Source organism: Lagenorhynchus albirostris, chromosome 2 (assembly GCF_949774975.1).
Source record: "Lagenorhynchus albirostris chromosome 2, mLagAlb1.1, whole genome shotgun sequence".
NCBI lineage: Eukaryota > Metazoa > Chordata > Mammalia > Artiodactyla > Delphinidae > Lagenorhynchus > Lagenorhynchus albirostris.
In genome coordinates this window covers 16,381,082-16,401,501 of record NC_083096.1, presented here as the reverse complement: position 1 = coordinate 16,401,501, position 20,420 = coordinate 16,381,082, and the positions used below count along the sequence as shown (strand labels likewise).

The window sequence follows — 20,420 nt, the reverse complement described above, 5'->3', positions numbered from 1 at the left end:
CTTGTCACGATGGTTCTCCAAAAGAATGTAGTTCTGTTGCTTGCATTTGACCTCCTGGTTATGGGAAAGAGAAGCTGCAGAGTTCTGCAGTTGTTTTCCTATTCTGTCAGAGCAGATTAGCTATGGCCCTAGAGTGGGACTTTTGTGCACTGTGATGCAGGTCACAGGACAATGAAACAAGACCCTGTAGCTTGCGGAGGCCTGGCTAGTGCCCCCGTGACAGCGCGCTCAACCGTATCTGCTTGCTGTGCTTTTATGGTCATGAAGATTATAAATTATATGGCTGTTTTCTTAGCCCTCTTACCTTCCTCCAACCTCTCTCCACCAACCCTCCATGTACCTGTCAGGCTTCACCAAAGATGCACTAAATTCTAAATGGTGGAAAACTGACTCTGCATAATGGTGGGTGAAAAGGACCAGGGAGCCTTATATTCCCATTCAGATGGCAGCCAACTTAGCCTGAGAAATAAAAAGGGAAATTCCTGGGAGAAAAAGCACAGAAAGGACACATATTTTCATATTCATTTTTTCCTCTAAAAGTAGAGCAAAGGGACCAAAATCAATCTAATGCATGTGTATTTTTTCTGTTATTTCTACTGGTGGAATAAAACCCATAAGCAACCTCTGAGATCGCTATACACACAGAACTGTTATTGATTTCCACAGCTATTTTATATGGGAGACACAAATGCAGGATGGCTTTCGGGGATTTTACTAGATCTGGGAAACCTCATTTGGGAAGCAGAAAAGAAGTTGGAGAAAAGTTGGGTCAGGAATACGGACCCACCACTATTCACTCGTGTTACAAAATATTTGGGAAATTAAATTAGAAGATCTCAGAATTCCCTTTCAAGTCTAAAATTTTAAGTCAGCCCCGCCATCTTATGATTATTTGGGAGTAAATATAATCTCACCTACCCACCACTGACACCATATTTTAGTCTTCTCAAAGTGTGGTCCCCAGACCAGCAGAATCAGCATCACTCATTAAAAATGCAAAGGCTTAGCATCACCCTGTTACCAAGTCCAAGCTCATACTGCTCACCACATGACAGGCCAATAAATCAAGAGAAGAGTTTTTGGGGTAAGGCATAGTGACTTTATTTGGAAAACCAGCAGACTGAGAAGATGGTGGACTTGTGTCCCAAAGAATCATCCTCCCCGTGTTAGAATTCAGGCTTCTTTTATACTAAAAGGGGAGGGGGATGCAGTCCTTGTTTTAGCCAGATTCCGGAGATGTGTTCATTTCTTTTTTCCTGCAGCCATTCATGGTGGGCCTGGGCAGGATGTTTCCTGTGAGCCAAACAAGGTATTTTAACTTAACGCTCATTACTTGGGAGGCAGGGTTCCTGGAGATGGGCCATTATGTATAATTTAAGCTTATAGGAAACATCCCTTTAGTGCTTAACTTGAATACAAAAGTTAGCTTAACAGAATACAAAAGTTCTTCCTTATTACAACCTAACATCTACTCTATTAATGACTCTGGTGGTGGGGGTCCAGTAATATGTGGATTAACACACCTTCCAGGTGATTCTCATGCATGGCCAAGTTTGAGACCCACTGACATAATACTTACATTATGGTTCATTTATACATATGTTCCTCCATGTATTCTATGATAAACTTCTTGGAGCAGGAACGTATTGGTTTTGCTCTAACTTTAGCTCATCGATTAGGAGTGAGGCACAGCCTTTGCTTTCCTGGAGATTATAATCAAGTAAGGAACATAAAACTAGCAACCCTCAATGTGTGAAAGAGATGGGTTTCTCTCTACTCATCATTTGGAGAATCATGAGTGTGGGAGTGACAGACACATATTTGATGCCCTGCTTTTCCCCATCCACAAAGGCACAAATGAGCTGCTTACTTTTGCTGGACAAGCTTTAATATATCTTTGTAAATTAAAAATCTAAGTGGTAATGTTTGATAACAGTACAAAATGCAACTTAAAGTTCGTGCCTAGAGATCAACTGGCATGGAAATATATTGGATTCTCTAGAAAATGATCATCATGCTGACATCACCTTTTTGGACATATCAGCACACTTTTGAGACAGGAAAAAGGACTGAGTACAGTGTGCCAAGCCTTTTGATAAAGTTATCATGCACTCCATAAGTGAGGAAGACGTTGCTAACCTTCTCCAAGGAAGAACTCAGAGTGAAGAGTCCCCACTGAACGAAGGATGTTTCATTGTCACTCCTTGCCTCAAAACACACTGAGCCAAGTCACAGTTAGTTTGAAAATGGTTGCAATTTTCAGATTTTGCCTTCTCCTCACGCTTCCAATAAAAGTGAGCCTGCCCTTTCTATGAACTCGTCAACAAAGAAGTAAGAACTAATGATAACATGCCTTTTAGATGATTTAAGAGTTAGTGCATCAATGTGGTTCCCTTCAGCAACTCTTCTTCGTCTTATTATTTTTCTTAATAAACCACACACACACAAATTACATGCACACAGCCATTCATTCATTCATCATTCATTTATGAAGTGGTCATGCCTATTTCCCATTCCAAACCTTTTTATCCTACCATGTCTGGTTGGTCAATCATAACAATCTTTTGCCTGTCTTCCCACCTTCTGTTTCTCCATCTTCAGAGTTCACCTCCTCTTTACTAATCGCATTTTTCTTATTTGCCCTCAGGGTCCCTCACATTTATTGCATTAGAAGACGAAGGGCGTAGTAGCCCTATTCACATGGGTGAGAAGTGTTGGAAGAGATTAGAAGGTGGATAGAAAGGACTGTTTGGACTTAATGTATTTGAGGTGCCTGTGGGACAAACATGTGGAAATTATTTCCAATATGCATGGGTCCAGGGCTCAGAAGGAAGATGTGGTGTGATGAATTAAGGATACACATGGTAGTTTAAAGTCCAGATGTAGATGAGATCACTGCAGAGATTAAGTAAAGGGAAATGAGATTTGAGCACAGAGTAGGTTCCCAGTAAATGTTTGCTGTTTGTGGCATTTTACTGGGAAATTTACTACTAGTATGTGTGTCATGATCCTTTTAGGTTGTCATGACCTGACCCTTTGAGGTTATGAAACTTGCTCATTCCTGGTGTTCATTATGGATTCTAACTCTCCACTTCAAAAGTTACTTTAAAGAGAGATATTCCTAGAAATTTTGGTTAATCAAATGGCAGCTCAGTGGATGGAACACTTTCAAAATAAATACTGAAAATAGGTTTTAACCCTCACCCCTCTTAAGGCTAAGAAAAGAAGTCTGCTTTTTGTAGAAGGAAAATCCAATAGGAGCTATAGTCAGAGAAGAAACGCTAGCAGGGTCTTCAGAGATCAAAGCTGAAGCGCTTATTTCCTATAAGAGGAGACTGAGGCAAAGAACGGTTAAGAAGCTAACGCAAGGCCCCCTGCTTAAAACTGGCAGAAATCTCAACCCATGTCATCTGAACAACAGATTTAGAGAAAGACTCTTTACTATACATTCTGATAATGCTGGGAATGCTCCCTGGAGCTTAAAGGGTCAAAATAATGACCTATTTCACAACTTCAAATTAAAACTTAAAAATTTCAGTTACATTTTTACTTAATTGAAAAAGGAAGGCAAGGTCTGGTATAAGGTAACTTCTTAAGTTTCATTGTTTTTTTTTTCTTCAGCTGTTTTTTGGGTTTTTTGTTTGTTCGTTTTAAGAGGGGAATGTGGATTGGAACAGGTAACATTAGGTCACTTTTAGCTTCAAAATGTGGCATTCTATAATTCCTAAAAATCATAATATACTTGTGTAAGGAAGGATGAGAATGTCAGTAAATCAAATAATAACACTCATGCTAACATTTCATAATTATAAAAAGATTCAAAATTCTTGATCAATACAATCAATTGTAAAGTGACGATTTTGCTTTCCTTGTTCTAGTTTGTCTGATAATCTGTATACACAGCTCTTTTTTAAAAAAAATTGAATTATCGTAGATATGAGTGATTTCTACAGTCTAAAGAGCCATACTATAACATTCAAAGGAAAACTTTAGACTATTATTTCAGAAGAACGGGCAAAAGTAATAGTTTATTCTTTCTTCATACTCTACATTTTTTTTCTCCATGTTAATGAATGTTTTAAGTGTGAAAGCCCAAACTTCGCAAGTACCTAATTCTTCCTTTAAAAAGAACCGACACTACCTTTTTCCTGACTTCCCACCACATAAATTGGTAGTGGTGGAGGAGAGGGGAAGAGTGAGTTTTAGAAATTAAAGAAATGATCATCTCTAATATTCTCCTCCAGTCCTGCAGGTGACTCACTGCAGCTAATAGCAATAAAACATCTTTTATGTGTAGCCGAATTCAATAATCTGCCGATTATTTATGGATCTGACATTAGTTCGTTATTTATTATTCATTCAACAGACATTTTTCAACCTCGACTTCTGTGCTGGGTAATCAGGTAAAAACATATATGATGTAACACCAAACAGTTGCTTTTGTTGAACTGAGGGAGGAAACTCTTCCATTAGGCAGAACTTTTCAAAAGCAACTTAGAACACGATATGGAGTAATTATGGAAGTTGGTAGCAGGAAAAAGAGATAACGCAATTCCTTCATCATTGCCCTAATCAATTCAACTTGTAAAACCACTAGGAATCCCTAAATCTTTTGACAGATTCACAAATATGCAAACAGAGTCACAATGATAAGATGAGAGAGAAAGTTTTACTGTTTGGTATGAACATCAAACAATATTTTTATGAATTACAGAGATTTATTTAAGAGTTCCTTCTCTTTACCCCATAAAACACATACAAAACATTTCTGAAAATCAGCAAACAATCAAAGTCACCCAAAGTTTTTGATTTCCTTGCTTGCCATCCAAAAATGACCGTGAGGCTGTAACAAGATAGAACAGTAGATTAGAAGTAGGCTTGGTAGATAAGACAAAGCAACCCTAAAAGAAAATCCTGAACCACACACTCAATGTGGTTGAGTATGTTAAGGACAGTCAATTCTAGACGTGTATCACAAGGTTGTTTCTGGGGTTAATGTTAAATCTTTTAGAAAATTCAGAGTAAAAAATCTTTAAAGGTGGAGATAATAGAGCATGGTGTGCAGAATAAAGATTGTGGTTAAAAGACCCAGGTTTAAATCCTCCTATAAAACTTAGTTTTCTCATTTTTAAAATAGGCATAATAATTCCTACCATGCAGGATTGTTATAAAAAGAAATAGGCAATAAGTAAATGGTCATTTATAATAGTGGTTCTCAATAGGAGATGACCTTGTGCCCTCTTTCCTGTCTCCCACCCCAGGGGACATTTGGCAAAGTCTAGCAACATTTTTGGTTATCACAACTAGAGAAGGGGTATTACTGGTATCTAGTGTTCAGAGGCCAAGGATATTGCTGGGCACCCTATAAAGCACAAGACAGGCCCTACAACAAACAATTATCTGGCCCAAGTATCCATAGTGTAAAGGTTGAAAAATCCTAGTAAGTACAGAGCATAGCAGGTGGGTAGGAAATCATGGTTATTACCATTACCTACAATACTTCAATACTAGATCTTACATAAAAAAGAAGCATTGTGTATGTGGGGTGAATAGACTAAATATTTTTCTAGCCCTTATGAATGAACTCCAAGATCTCCCTGGAGATCTTGTACATAATCCATTGTACAGCTTGAATACTATTCTCAATTAGCTCTAGTGACATCCAAAATGGATCTAGGTTGAGACAGGCTTCTATGAATGTATAAGGAATTTCCTGTCAATGTTACTGTTTGTCAAATAGCCAGCCTCTTGACAGGCAAAACAACTAAAACTTAAGACGGGCTTAGACTGGAAAGGTAATTTAAAATTGTTTGTCAAGGTTGATTTTCCAATATGTTCTGTCTTAGATCCATCTCTCTTATGATTACCTGGTTATTTCTTCCCACTCTTTCCTCCCTTACCATGAGCTGAATTTGGGTGTTCTCCTCACAACTCCCTTACCAGGACAATTAGGCTTTGGGTCAGTGGGACACAGCATGCTATCTATAGAATACATTCGAAAGCCCATGGTCCGTGAAAGTCTTAAATTTTTATTTCTGTGCTTTCCTGTAAATATAACAACATTCCTCTATCTTCTCTATTATGGAAATATCCTATGATGTTCTTCTGTAGGAATTTTTTCCATGGTAACTTTGAAAAAAATCACAGAGTACTTAGAGATTTTTTTTGACATACCAATAAAACAACCTAAAAAATGCAATCCATTACATCAGATTCTGACATTTTCTAAGAAGGATCTGTATTCAATTAAATCTAGTTTCTCACACATGGTTTTTAGGATTTGTTTTTTGGATTTGACATCCTCATGTACAAGTTTCCATCTTCATTTTGTCATGTAACAATTCTGAACACTCTTTTTTTTAACTTCTTTCCCAGCTTGCCTTCACCATCCATGAGACGGTTCATCACTTCTGTCTCACTATGGTGATTGTACTTTTCCACTTTTCTAATGTGGCTCATGCACATTTTTGATTACTCTTTCATATTCAGTGTTGGTTATTTATTTACACAAGAGTTAAAACATCGGCTGTTTTATTACTCTTTGTATTTCTACAAAGTGTCTAATGCAATGCAGGCACACCATAAGCCTCCCAATAAATGAGGATTCAACGAATAAAGACCTACTCACGTGCAACCAAGTTACGATGTAAGCACTGTTGATTCCCAAAGAGTGATCTGTTTACACGGTCTTATCAATGCTGCCTTGGTTCTTTCTGCTTTATGTTTAAAACATCATGATCATGTCACAGGTGAAATTTATCTGTAAATAGTACCAGATGTTACAGTAGATCTAAGCTTTATAGCCACAAGAAGGATTTTAAGAAATATTGTTAAGAGTTTGTATCTATTTTGAACACCTTAAAGTCCCTGAATAGGATACAACATTGTATCCTTGATAAGTATGAAATGAAATGAAGTTAGGCAAAATCTTAATTATAAATAAAGTTCCCACACTGATGCAGTTCATTTTTTATTAGTTACCTATCAAATGGCACTGGACTAAAAATTCCTTGCTGAATATTTAGTTTTATAACATGCTGTCAAAACAAGGGATTTTGATATGTCAATATGACTTTTAAATAAATATTATTAATTGAAACTGAGAAAACATTTCAGCCTTGCCTTCAATCCAACAAATATTTATGGAATACCTATTATGTGTTAGATGCTATTCTAGGTACTAGGCATATAGCAGTGACCATACCTTTTGTCCTTAAAACTTACACGTGCAATCTGTATTCATTTGCAACTGGAGGTGTATGGAGAGAATAGTAGTTTGCTTCTTAACTAAGTTAATAAATATGCTGTTTGCATTTTCTGGCGTATTTACTTACTTGATGATCTGGATTTCACATGAAAGAATCAACATAGTAAGGAAAGAAGTCATGAATTCTTTTTGTATTCTTTCCAAACGTTCGAGACTGAATAGTTTCAAAGCTGTTACCTAGAATGCTTCAATAATGGTTTGGTGAATTCCCAATTAGGATGACTTTTTATTTTACTTTCTAATTTACTGTTTTACTTACACATAATCACTGTTCATTGTCTTACAGAAATATACTTACAAATAGCTATCTAGTTACATATTTAGGTGTGTTCAAATTTTAATATTTTATTTTAAAATAAACAGAGAATTTGAGGATAGGGAAAAATAAGCAGAAAAAAAAACTTACCTCTGGTCATTAGTGTAAATCCAGTTGTCTGTACTTTACAGGGAATTAGTCGCTTTTTAGAAAGAGCTTTTAATTGCTTAATCTAAGTAATGTGGGCAATGGCATACGTGTTTTATTTTAGAGTCTATCTAGCCCACTCAGAAAATGTAATGGACCTAATTTTCATTTAGTATAGGTCTGTGCAGTTCCTAAAACATCTAAATGGCTATTAATTTAATCAGGTAATTTAACTATAGCTCTAGAAAAGGCCACCAGCTAGTTGTCACGCAATGATTATGAGGATGACATTTCTATCCCATGATGCCAACGGCAGACTTTGATACATCATTTTCTTTTTGAAGGTTAAACTCAGATAACCTGCCTTTGGCATTTAATTAGCTACATATTAAACACTTTTTTAATAATAAAATGATTAAAAATTTTATTGCTTCTCAAATGAGGCCCTTTTCGATAGATTTAATGACTTGGTTAGAGCTCTATAGTTTGTGAACCAAACCTTACTTAGGCCAGTATGTAGTAATGATATGCTTTACAGCTTGCAAAATCTGTATTTTATTCAAATGATGGCCATAATCATTTTGGATAAAACTTATAATGCTTTTTTCTGTATTTTTAAGTCTTAACTGTTAAACATCATTGGAAAGTAACCAGAAACCCCTTGTTTCAAAATTTCCAGAAATTATCAAGTTCAAGATGAATAAAGAGACCATGAAATCTGTTTAATGTGCGGAATCTTATATACTAATTGTTTACATTTCAAAAAATCACTTGTCACCATTGAATATCTGCCAAAAAATAATACAACTATTGTAGAAATGATGGAGAAGTGTGAGTAGACTGCAAATCCCCATCCATATTTTCACTTAATATTAGCTCTTTCTTCAGTGAAAACAGTCATCAGGAGACTCTTCATTGTTCATTCTTAGTGCGAATTGGGAAGGAGAAGGGGGAGTTAAAATATCTGTAAAATAGGTTGAAGAGACCGAAAGCTATCATGCAAGAACAGGGTGTAACTACAGTCTGAATAAAAGCGACCGTTGTCCTTTTATTCATTTTTAAAGTTTTTTATTTAATTTTGAATTTATTTTATTATTTATATATGCATAGGTTTTAAGTGCTCAGTCCAATGACATTTCACAAAAGTATACAGCAATATGACCACCACCTCAATCAAGCTATGGAACAATTCAATTATCACTCACACTTCCTCATGCCTCTTTCTAGTCAGCTGCCCAACTGTTTTGAATTCTGTCACCATAACTTAGTTTTGCTTGTTTTAGAGCATCATGTAGATGTAATTATATGGGGGACATACTTCTTTTGCTTGTCACATTATTTTTGAGCTATACAGTATTCAAGATTTTCCCCCTCTCAGTAGCTTGTTCCTCTTTATGGCTGTGTTCACACTCCATTGTGTGAGTACATCACAACTGTTTATCCATTCACCTGTTGATGGATGTTTGGGTTGTTTCTAGCTGTTTACTATTATTAAGTAAGCCATGAACATTTTAAAATAATGTTTTGAACATGTTTTTATTACTATTGACTAAATATCCAAGAGTAATACTGCTGGGTCATTATAATACTTGTATCTTTAACTTGAGGAGAAACTGCCAATATCTTCACTTTTGATGTAGTTGTCAATGGACCTGCATCTACTCCCTTCAGCATAAAAAGATAAAAGGATATAATGAATACTATTCAGTGCAAAGTATAATATGAGGTTGTTTAGAATTTTAATTGTGATTTTCTTCTGTATGTAGATGTAGAAATTTTCTCTTTGGTGGTTTGACAGAATGGTCCCCCTCTTATTCCATATCAACAGATTACCACTTTTATTTCGGGTTTAGGTAAATGTGGACTTGTTTTTTGGGATTTTGGTTGTTAGAGAAAATAAGGGAAAAAACATAAACACAAATTATTAATCAAATTAAAATGAATGATATAGAAGAGGCTACCTGTTATTTTGTCAAATGTATATCTCTTTTTACATTAATGAAACTTCTATGTAATCAAGCTATGTAGATGGCAATAATTTTGGTCCTTAAGATCTTTAGTCAGCAACAAATGAGCACATTTTACTATTAATCCACGTTACTCACTTTTAACTTTTTATGGAGCATTTTGTTAATTATAGTACAAAAATTTTGAGAACATCTGTGAACTATAGAAATATCCTTGACCTTTGATCTTGTGAAAAGAAATTTATTACAGTTTGACTCTATCAGCTTAGAATACATTCCTGTTTACATAGAACCTTTATCTTTAAGCTAATTGTATACAATCGTATATAATTATGGTGTCTCGGCAGAAACTAACAATTTTGAGTCAAATAAAATGGTCTGGAGGCACTTTATTTTAACTTTACTTAATGAGTTGCCACCTCTTTTTGATGATCTAGAGCTTCACTGCCCAGTAAGGTAGCCACTGGCTACATGTGGTTATTGAGCACTTGAAGTGTGGCTAATCAGGATGGAGACTTAGTACCAAAGATAAAAAATCTCATTAATAATTGGTATATTGATTATGTATTGAAATGATAATACTTGGGATATGTGGGTTAAACAAAATACGATATTAAAATGAATTTCACCTGCTTCTTTTTGTTCTTTTCAACATGGCTATTGGAAAATTTTAAGTTACATATGTGGCTCCCATTTTATTTCTATCGGATAGAGTTCATCAAGATGTATATTCTCCTGCTATAGAAAATATAGAGCAAGTATCGCTACATGCTAATTATCTGTTTTCATGGATATGAACTGAGAGTGGTTTCAATAGTTAACTGATCCACAGAGTCCCCTAAAATGGAGCTCTGATGAGTAAGAGAATGGCTAGGAGGAGAAATCTTAGCTCTCCCGAAGTACCTAAGCTCTGTAGATGGCAGAAGACCAATCCTCCCCAGCAACTTGATAGACCCTCCCCGTGCTGAAGTTCCAGATTGTTGAAAGGCATTTATACCAGTTTTTACGAGGGTGAATTGAGGGTGAATGGATAAAGTGAATGGCATTCCATCCTGGATCCTCTATTCTCATTTCAAACCTTGATGATCACCATTCTGCCTATGCATCATTTGCATTTATCCTCGTGCAGTCTCAACACAGAAGACAAGGATGAACTCAAGTGAAGAACTAACCTACCCTGAGGCAACTAGACTTAAAATTTGAAAGTAAAATTCCACTGAATTTTTGTTCATGTTCTGTGCATAACTTAAGAATGCAGTAGAGAATTGAAGCATAGATCCATCCCTAAAAAAGAATAAACAAAAAAAAATTTGTAGACAAATGACTGAATGACCAAATTAGGCATTTGATTTGAGGCATTCGTAGAATTCCCCCTTGTGTGTTTGGATGCTACCAAAAGGCAGGCTGTATGGGGTAATGGAAACATGAATGTTTGGGGAAAAGACCAAGGAAGGTTCTCTGGTTTCTGGGAAAGTTCCCATCTACCTCAGGAGTACTTGGGGCATGGTCCTCATTGATAACTTCTAAAAGTGAGTCTATAGAGGGTATAATTGAAAGAGTTATGAAAAAAGAAAGAAAACAATTTCACCCAATTGACAAAAGGACTGCAACCTTAATTTGCTCACCTGTGTATAGGATGCTACATCAAATGGAAATCTACCTGCCACCCCTCTAAGTTACTCTGTTTAGAAAGACCTCTGCTTGCTTAGACTTCCTTCTATAAATGTAATGCTTGCTGAAATGTCAAATTGAGACTTAGACTACCTATACATATTTTACCCACCAAATAGAAGCTATCTGTGCTTCCTCAAACAAGCTCTATCAATGCATTTGAATCATGTTATGTTTTCATAACACGAAACAATTCACTGATGTGTGAAAAGACCAGTAAATCAGCAAGTGGCTTGTTCTGTGTAAACCCAATGAGCTCATGTATTTGAGTAATTAGACTGGAGGTGCAGCTGTTTAGTGCCATGAAGTTTCTAGTCCTTGGTGAGACAGAGATCCAGGAACTGTTATTTCTTATTGAAGAAATGCTCATGAATGTGACACTGAATTTCTGAACTATGCAATCCAGAGCTCTTTGTATATCCTTATCAATCATAGTTTATATGAATAACCATTGAATTATCAGAGACGTAGGCAGTCTTCTTTAAGTATAAAAAGGCACTATGATACAGCATTTAAGAGCAAAGATGCTGGAGCCAAACTGGGCTCTGCTACCTACAAGCTGTATGTCCCTAGGTACTCACCATTCTGTGCCTGTTTCTTCATCTTTAACATGGAATAATAATAGCACTTAATTCATGGAATTATTCTGAAAATTAATGAATTAATAATTTTTAAATGCCTTGAAAATTGCTTGACATATCTAAGCTGTTAATTATTACATATTTTATGTTGCAATTGAGGAAGTCTCACTAGTTCAATGGAATTACAGCTGCATCAGTTTAGGAAGATGTCACCTAAGGTTCTATGGCCTTGGGTGGACTTAGTCACAAACAACTGAAGCTGATTTCCTACAGCCTTTCAACAAACTGCTAAAGATGAGTTCTATCTCTTCTCCATGGGAAAGCATTTTGAAACAGGGACCTAGAGGCAATGGAGCCCTTTCTACTTACCAACTACACATTTTTCTTTTACGTGAGATAATTATGTAAAAAACTGTGCAAGCTAGCCATCCACTGGCATCCATTTCTGCAACCCAAGCTTTTAGCACAATCTTTGGCACAGAGCTAAGACACCCAGCAAATAATCATAATCACATCCAAAGTTGCTATGGACTGAATTTGTCTTCCCCCAAATTCATATATTGAAGCTCTAACCCCCAATTGATAGAATTTGGAGGTGGGGCCTTTGGGAGATAATTAGCTTTCCATGAGGTCATGAAGGTGGGAACCTCATTATGGGATTAGTGTGCTTATAAGAAGAGGAAGAGGACAAAGCCCTCTCCTCACCATGTGAGGATACAGCAAGTCTGCAAACCAGGAAGAAAGAGCTTACCAAACACCGAATCTGCCCTTGACCTTGGACTCCCCAGCCTCCAGAACTGTGAGAAATAATGTTTGTTGTTTAAGCCACTCTGTCTATGGTATTTTGTTATAGTAGCCCAAACTGACTATGACAACAGCTAACATTTGTTAAGCATTCTTGCCAGACACTGTTCTAAACATTCTATATATATTAATTTTTAATCCTCATAATTCCATGAAATATATACTATCATTATCTTATTACCCCTATGTTGAAGATGGATACCAAGGCACAAAGAGGTTATATACCTAAGATCACCCAGCTAGAGAATGGTCACACTGATGTTAAGACATGAGCAGTCTGGTGTGGGGCCTGCACTTTCGATCACTACATTATACTGCAATAAATATCTTCTAAATGAATGAATCAGTGCACACTCAGGACACAATTTTCCATCACAATTTTATTGTTAATGTTTCCTTCAAATAAAGAGCAAAGATTTCCCTGGAAGAAAAATTTGAAACAATACTGAGATATGATAGAACAAATATGCATAAAGTATGGGTTCAACACATATAGGCAGTTTTGAACAACATTCACCACGTCTCCAGGGATGGGTGAATATGAAGTCCATGGTAATTCAGTCCAGGGACCAAGGGGCAGGGAAATGGAAGCGTTACCTTGGAGAATGGCTCATGATCTAGAGAGTTAGGATAGTAGATGTTACATGCATCAATTCAGGCTCCAGACTTCCAGGGACCTCTTACACCTAAGATACCTAAGGCACGTGACCTAACAGCTTTCAACTTCAGTTTCTTCCTCTGAAAAATGGGGATAATATTAATCCCTACCTCTTGGGGTTGTTGTGAGAACTGAATGAATTGGATGTGTGCAAAGCAAGGAATACGGTGCCTGACTCACAGCGAGTCCTCAATAAGTGTCTGGTGTGTTGTCAGTGCCGGGGCTCTAAATCTCATCTCTGTAAGCTCCTGAGAGCTTTTTGTTGAGTCGTTTTGGCCTCTTGCTTCTGGTTTTCTCTCTGGAGAATTGTCAGGGTGCCCTTGTGATTTAGTCAGGCTTGAAGAAGAGGTTTACTAAAACCACAGATGCTCCTGATGAGGCTGGCTCTGTCGGTCATGGGTTTCTTGCTCAGAGCAGGGAGACTTCTCTCCAGCTTTCTCTCGGCTTGGATCAAGTTGCTTCAACAGACCAGCATCTACTTGCCTACAAGCTATAAATCAGCTTTGGAAAACATGTTTTTCTACAAGTCCAGACATAAAAAAATAGACCTGATTTCCTCATAGTGCCTGCAGTGCCTCCCTCTGAGACAAAGCCAGGTTGATTTGTTTTTTCCAGAGCAACATGAGTGCCATTAGTGCAATTGTATCAGTAAACTTCTTTTGTCAACAGACATTCCCAGCTAGGGACTTGGGCACTGATAAGATACAAGCCAAATGTGTATTTAATCATAAGATCTATATATTTATTTATTTAACATCTTTATTGGAGTATAATTGCTATACAGTGTTGTGTTAGTTTCTGCTGCATAACAAAGTGAATCAGCTATACATACACATGTATCCCCATATCTCTTCCCTATTGCGTCTCCCTCCCTCCCACCCTCCCTATCCCACCCCTCTAGGTGGTCATAAGCACCAAGCTGATCTCCCTGTGCTATGCAGCTGCTTCCCACTAGCTATCTATTTTACGTTTGGTAGTGTATATATGTGCATGCCACTCTCTCACTTCGTCCCAGCTTACCCTTCCCCCTCCCCATGTCCTCAAGTCCATTCTCTACATCTGTGTCTTTATTCCTGTCCTGCCCCTAGGTTCTTCAGAACCACTTTTTTTTTAGATTCCATATATATGTGTTAGCATACGATATTTGTTTTTCTCTTTCTGACTTACTTCATTCTGTATGACAGACTCTAGGTCCACCCACCTCACTACAAATAACTCAATTTTGTTTCTTTTTATGGCTGAATAATATTCCATTGCATCTATGTGCCACATCTTCTTTATCCATTCATCTGTCGATGGACACTTAGGTTGCTTCCATGTCCTGGCTATTGTAAATAGTGCTGCAATGAACATTGTGGTACATGACTCTTTTTGAATTATGGTTTTCTCAGGGTATATGCCCAGTAGTGGGATTGCTGGGTCATATGGTAGTTCTATTTGTAGTTTTTTAAGGAACCTCCATACTGTTCTCCATAGTGGCTGTATCAATTTACATTCCCACCAACAGTGCAAGAGGATTTCCTTTTCACCACACCCTCTCCAGCATTTATTGCTTTTAGATTTTTTGATGATGGCCATTCTGACTGGTGTGAGATGATACCTCATTGTAGTTTTGATTGGATTTCTCTAATGATTAGTGATGTTGAGCATCCTTTCATGTGTTTGTTGACAATCTGTATATCTTCTTTGGAGAAATGTCTACTTAGGTCTTCTGTCCATTTTTGTATTGTGTTGTTTGTTCTTTTGATATTGAGCTGCATGAGCTGCTTGTATATTTTGGAGATTAATCCTTTGTCAGTTGCTTTGTTTGCAAATATTTTCTCCTATTCTGAGGGCTGTCTTTTCGTCCTGTTTATGGTTTCCTTCTCTGTGCAAAAGCTTTTAAGTTTCATTAGGTCCCATTTCTTTATTTTTGTTTTTCTTTCCATTTCTCTAGGAGGTGGGTCAAAAAGGATCTTGCTGTGATTTATGTCATAGAGTGTTCTGCCTATGTTTTCCTCTAAGACTTTTACAGTGTCTGGCCTTACATTTAGGTCTTTAATCCATTTTGAGTTTATTTTTGTGTATGGTGTTAGGGAGTGTTCTAATTTCATTCTTTAACATGTAGCTGTCCAGTTTTCCCAGCACCACTTATTGAAGAGGCTGTCTTTTCTCCATTGTATATTCTTGCCTCCCTTATTAAAGATAAGGTGTCCATATGTGCATGGGTTTATCTCTGGGCTTTCTATCCTGTTCCATTGATCTATATCTCTGTTTTTGTGCCAGTACCATACTTTCTTGATTACTCTAGCTTTGTACTATAGTCTGAAGTCAGGGAGCCTGATTCCTCCAGCTCTGTTTTTCTTTGTCAAGATTGCTTTGGGGGCTTCCCTGGTGGCGCAGTGGTTGAGAGTCCACCTGCCGATGCAGGGGACATGGGTTCGTGCCCCGGTCTGGGAAGATCCCACATGCCACGGAGCGGCTGGGCCCGTGAGCCACGGCCGCTGAGCCTGCGCGTCCGGAGCCTGTGCTCCACAGCAGGAGAGGCCACAGCAGTGAGAGGCCCGCGTACCGCAAAAAAAAAAAAAAAAAAAAAAAATCACTTTGGGGAACTTGGACGTATATATGTCTTAGGCTCCATACACAGGGATTTTACTAAGAAGGGAGAAAGCTTTTTCTCAAAAGATGGTCTTGTGCTAAAAAAAACCCCAAATTTCTTCCTCCTTTAAATTTCTAAAATGCTATAATTCTTCAGAAGGATACTAGACCCTCGATACTGTGTAAAAGCATAAAACTTTGTCATAGAGAGACCTGGTTTCACGTCTTGGTTCATTTGCCTACTAGCTGTGTAAATTTGGACACATGTGATGCATTCTTTCCAAGCAACTCCCTGCAGCATCCCTGTTCTTCATCTGGAAAGTGGGGATAAAAATACCAATTCCGTACGAGGTTCTATAAAGGATGAAAGGAAACAATCCATATAAATTCCTTATCATGGGCCTTATATATAATAAGAGCTCAATAAATGGTAGCAATTATCACTGTCACTGACAATTTGTTTTTAGTGTTCCTGTTGGTGACATACTACTTGAATAGTTTTGGCTGAGTATGACACCTCCTGTTCCTATGATTTTGCAGATTTGAAATTGATAAGAAAAGCAAGATGATTTATTATGTATGTAATATAACTTATTGCCTTGTGCCTGAAACTTCATTGAAGTAGAGCTCTCTGTACGTAATTGGAAGGTAGCTAACAACACACAAGAAAATAATGATGGTAAAGATAATTCTTGTTATTGACTGAGCTCCCACTATGTTCCAAGGACTATTCCAGGTATTTTATGTACAACACTCTATTAGAAATATGTTCTTATTTTTAATTTACAGATGAAGAAACTGAAGCTTGAAGAGTTTGCTTGCCCATAACTGGCTTATAAGAAGAGCCAGTATTCTAAACTTCTGCTATCTGAGTCAGATATGGACTTGATAAATCTAAAGATAGGAATCCTATGTTAATTATTATTTTTGTCTCCTCGAGTTTTTATTGTGAGAATGAGAAAGTGAATGAAAAATAATGAAGATAATGGGGTAGAAAATGTTTAGGATATGAGCAACAAGATTTCTAACCTATTATTAAATTTAAAAACACACACACAAAAAAACCTTTCCAAGCAAAATTGGTGGTCTTCAGAAGAAACAGGTGGAATAATTTGAAACTGTTCAATTTTGAAATTGCCATCCCTAAGAGATTTTTTTATCCTTTACTCTCAAATAGGCATACTTTTCTAAGGGCTTGCTTATTCTTTTTTTTTTAATTTCAAATTTTTGATAAATTTTATTGGAGAAAAAAATCAGATGAGGAAATAGAAAGTAACTGGGCGATAGACGGTGGGACGCGAAGGCTACTTTAATTGTGTGGCCAGGGAAAGCTTTTCTGAGTTGATGACATTGAGGCTGAGAAAGACAGAGTCATGGAAATACCCAGGGAAAAGGCTGGGGGCAGGGGAGTAGCAAACGCTAAGACAGCCAGGAGGCCTGTCTGACAGGGCTTGCTTATTCTTTCAGCTTATTGGTCAGCATTACTAATGTCTTAATGGAGAAGTTTTGGGCAGTTTAGGAAATGACACGGTAAAGGGGGTTATGGTGGTAAGGAAGAGATTGTAATTTTTCGTAATTTTCTACTTGTCTTCTTTCTCCAGGCTTTTAGGTGAGTCATTAGCTTTGTCCAAGGAGACGACTGCTGTTTGTAACCCTACTTTTTTTTTTTAATGCTGTTTTTTATTCTAATATATATATATATATATATATATATTTTTTTTTTTTTTTAAACTAGACCTTTGGTTTTTTTTCTTTCTTTCTTTTTTTGGCCATGCAGCATGTAGGATCTTAATTCCCCAACCAGAGATCGAACCCATGCCCCCTGTATTGGGAGCATGGAGTCTTAACCAGTGGACCGCCAGGGAAGTCCCTGTAACCGTACTTTGTCAATGAACTTACCTTCAACTGAAAAAGTGGGCAGCATTTTCCTTCCTTAATACAGCTGTAGGGTCTCCCTGTTTCTCTTGCCTCTGGCTGTTTCTTTTGCTATACCCTCACCTAATAAGATTTATTTGAGTTGAATATTCATATCACCTTTGCCTAAACCAACTTTCTTCCCTCCTTTTTGCTTTCCTGCTGTGGAGACGTTCTATTCATGCCAGTTTTATGATTTGGGGGAGGAGTTTTTCTTTTTAAGTCTCTTTTACCCTCCGAAGGTCTCCAGAGGGTAGAGCAAAGACTGCTGATACTGGCCGTGTATCTCAGTTGGAGTGAAAAGCTAAGGATGGGGGGCAAAGGGGAGATATTCTACTTGTCTGTGATTTCACAGGACCCATTTCTGTACTTTGCTGAACAGGAAGGAAGCCTCCCAATGCTATCAGATCAACAGATACACATTTTTTTTTGTTTTTTTCCAGACCAGATGCTCACTGGAGGGGAGTGATATGCTGACCAAAGACATCCCCAAACATGAAGCTGTCCTGCTGGGATTGTCCTGCCAGTGGTCATTTTCCTTCCTGCCATGTCAAATACTCCCAACCCCAAAGCAAAGAGCCCCTCTGCACAAAGGTTGAGATTGCGTCCCAGCTGTGGCCATAACAGGGACATCGATCCTCATCTGTTCCCCACCACTGAATTCTCCACTGCAGGTTAGAAACAAGCAATGCAGCCTCCGCTACCAGCGACACCGGTGGGACCTGGCTTTTAGAAGTAAGATTGAATGGCTATTAGAAGAGGTGACGGCTATAACCTAACACTGTACAGAGAGACCAAGGTAATGAAGTAACACAGGTTTGTAGAATGTGGAGACCTGGAAGGCTCTTTAGACATCATTCTGGCCAACCCCTTTGCTTTACAGGTGAAGAAAACCAGGACCAAAGAGGTTAATTGACTCATCCAAGGTCATAGTGTGAATTATTGTCCTTTGGTTGTTCAGGTCACCCTTAAACAAACATTTTTTTCCCAAGGTTTCTAAGAGTTCAGAGTTCGTAGTCCATCAGCTTTAATAGTTTAAATGCTTCCCTTTAGAACTCATTCATCGGCGGTGAATCATGGGAACCTATCATGAACATGCCCCACATGTTATAGGTGATTAAAAAAGGGGAAAGAGGTTTCTGCACCTAATATCTTACAATTGAATTGGAGACTTAAGAAATATAAATAGCAAGAGGAAAAATGAAATTCTTATGTATGTAAAAAAAAAAAGAAATACTTGATGTATGCATGTAAATGCTGTGCATAAAGAGAATTCTATGGAGTAGGTGTCCTATGCTTTATCTTAAAGAAACTAAAGACCATGTGTTTGTATTAATATTTAGAGAGCCATTAATTTACTATTGGGATTATAAAGTAAAAGTGATAAATAACAATTTATATTTGTAAAAGTGATAAATAACAATTTATATAATGTCCACGTATAAAGTTTCCTGGGCATTTCAGCAGCCACCAACATCACTGAAAATATGTTTATGGCCCACGAAAAAATTCCATTTGAACCTTGGCTGTTTGAAACATAGCTTCCTCTCTTCATCCTTATTGCCTCATTTCTAGTATAAAGTGGTCAGATTAGATGATCTTTAAGGTTCTTATACATTTCCACTTTCCTTGATTAGTGAGTGACTAAAAACAAAAGGCAGAATAGTCCAGATGTTCTAGTAGGTTTACATTTGCATCTGAGAAAAGTCTTGAAGTACCTCAATAGGTTTAAATTATTGTTTGAGTGGTGAAATATCACTGAAAATTTTCTATGAAATTCTCCCAGCAAAATAACTGGTTTTAGAGTTCTGCACTGTTGATCTTGTAGTTCCAGGACAGATTTGGGATAATTATCGTGATTTCCACTGGGTAGAACAATATTTTAGGATCAGAACAATCAAACTCAAATTATACAGGTACAACAGTTTAACAAACGTGACACATATTTTATAATTCATATGAAACTGATGAGTCCCTTTGGTCTACCCATCAAAACAATTGTCAGAGGTAAATAGGCACTCATTTTCCATGTGAATTTTTCCATGTTGCTGCTGGTAAACCGTTTCTAAGGATATAATAGCAATAGCTGCCCCTGAAAGCCTCGAGCCCCAAATGATCATTTAAATGGTTCTTGTGAATGGCACAACTCTTGTTTATGGGTGCCAGGTCCCAGTGTTTCAGATACATAGAAACAGCCTTTGCCAATGCAGCTTTAGCCAGTAAGAATAGCTAATATTGATACTTACTGAGTGCTAACTATGACTATACTGAAAGTTTTGCATATATTATCTTATTTAATACTCCCAATAATCTGAAGACGCAGGTACTGTTATTATCCCCATTACACAGATAAAGAAACTGAATATTAGAAGGTTAAATAGTTTGCCTAAAATACATCTAGAAAACAGTAAAGCTGAGATCTGAAGCCAGATGTACTGACCTCACGGACAATACACTAATCACTATACAGTATTACCACGTGGCTTGCAATAGTCTAGAAGACAAATGATTTTTAAGTTGCTCTGATAAATACCCTTTATGTAGAAAATGATGGGTGTGCAGACTGAGTAGTGTGTAT

General features: G+C 37.3%; 1 long non-coding RNA gene across 2 annotated transcripts in view; it reads left to right on the top strand.

The window, feature by feature from the left end:
• LOC132515685 (uncharacterized) overlaps nt 1-19,202 on the top strand; it is a 44,055-nt gene extending 24,853 nt beyond the window's left edge. For both annotated transcript variants that reach the window (XR_009539163.1, XR_009539164.1), the window contains exon 4: nt 18,286-19,202. This is a non-coding gene — a long non-coding RNA (uncharacterized LOC132515685). The remainder of the gene's footprint in view (nt 1-18,285) is intronic.
• Nucleotides 19,203-20,420: the final 1,218 nt, after the last annotated feature.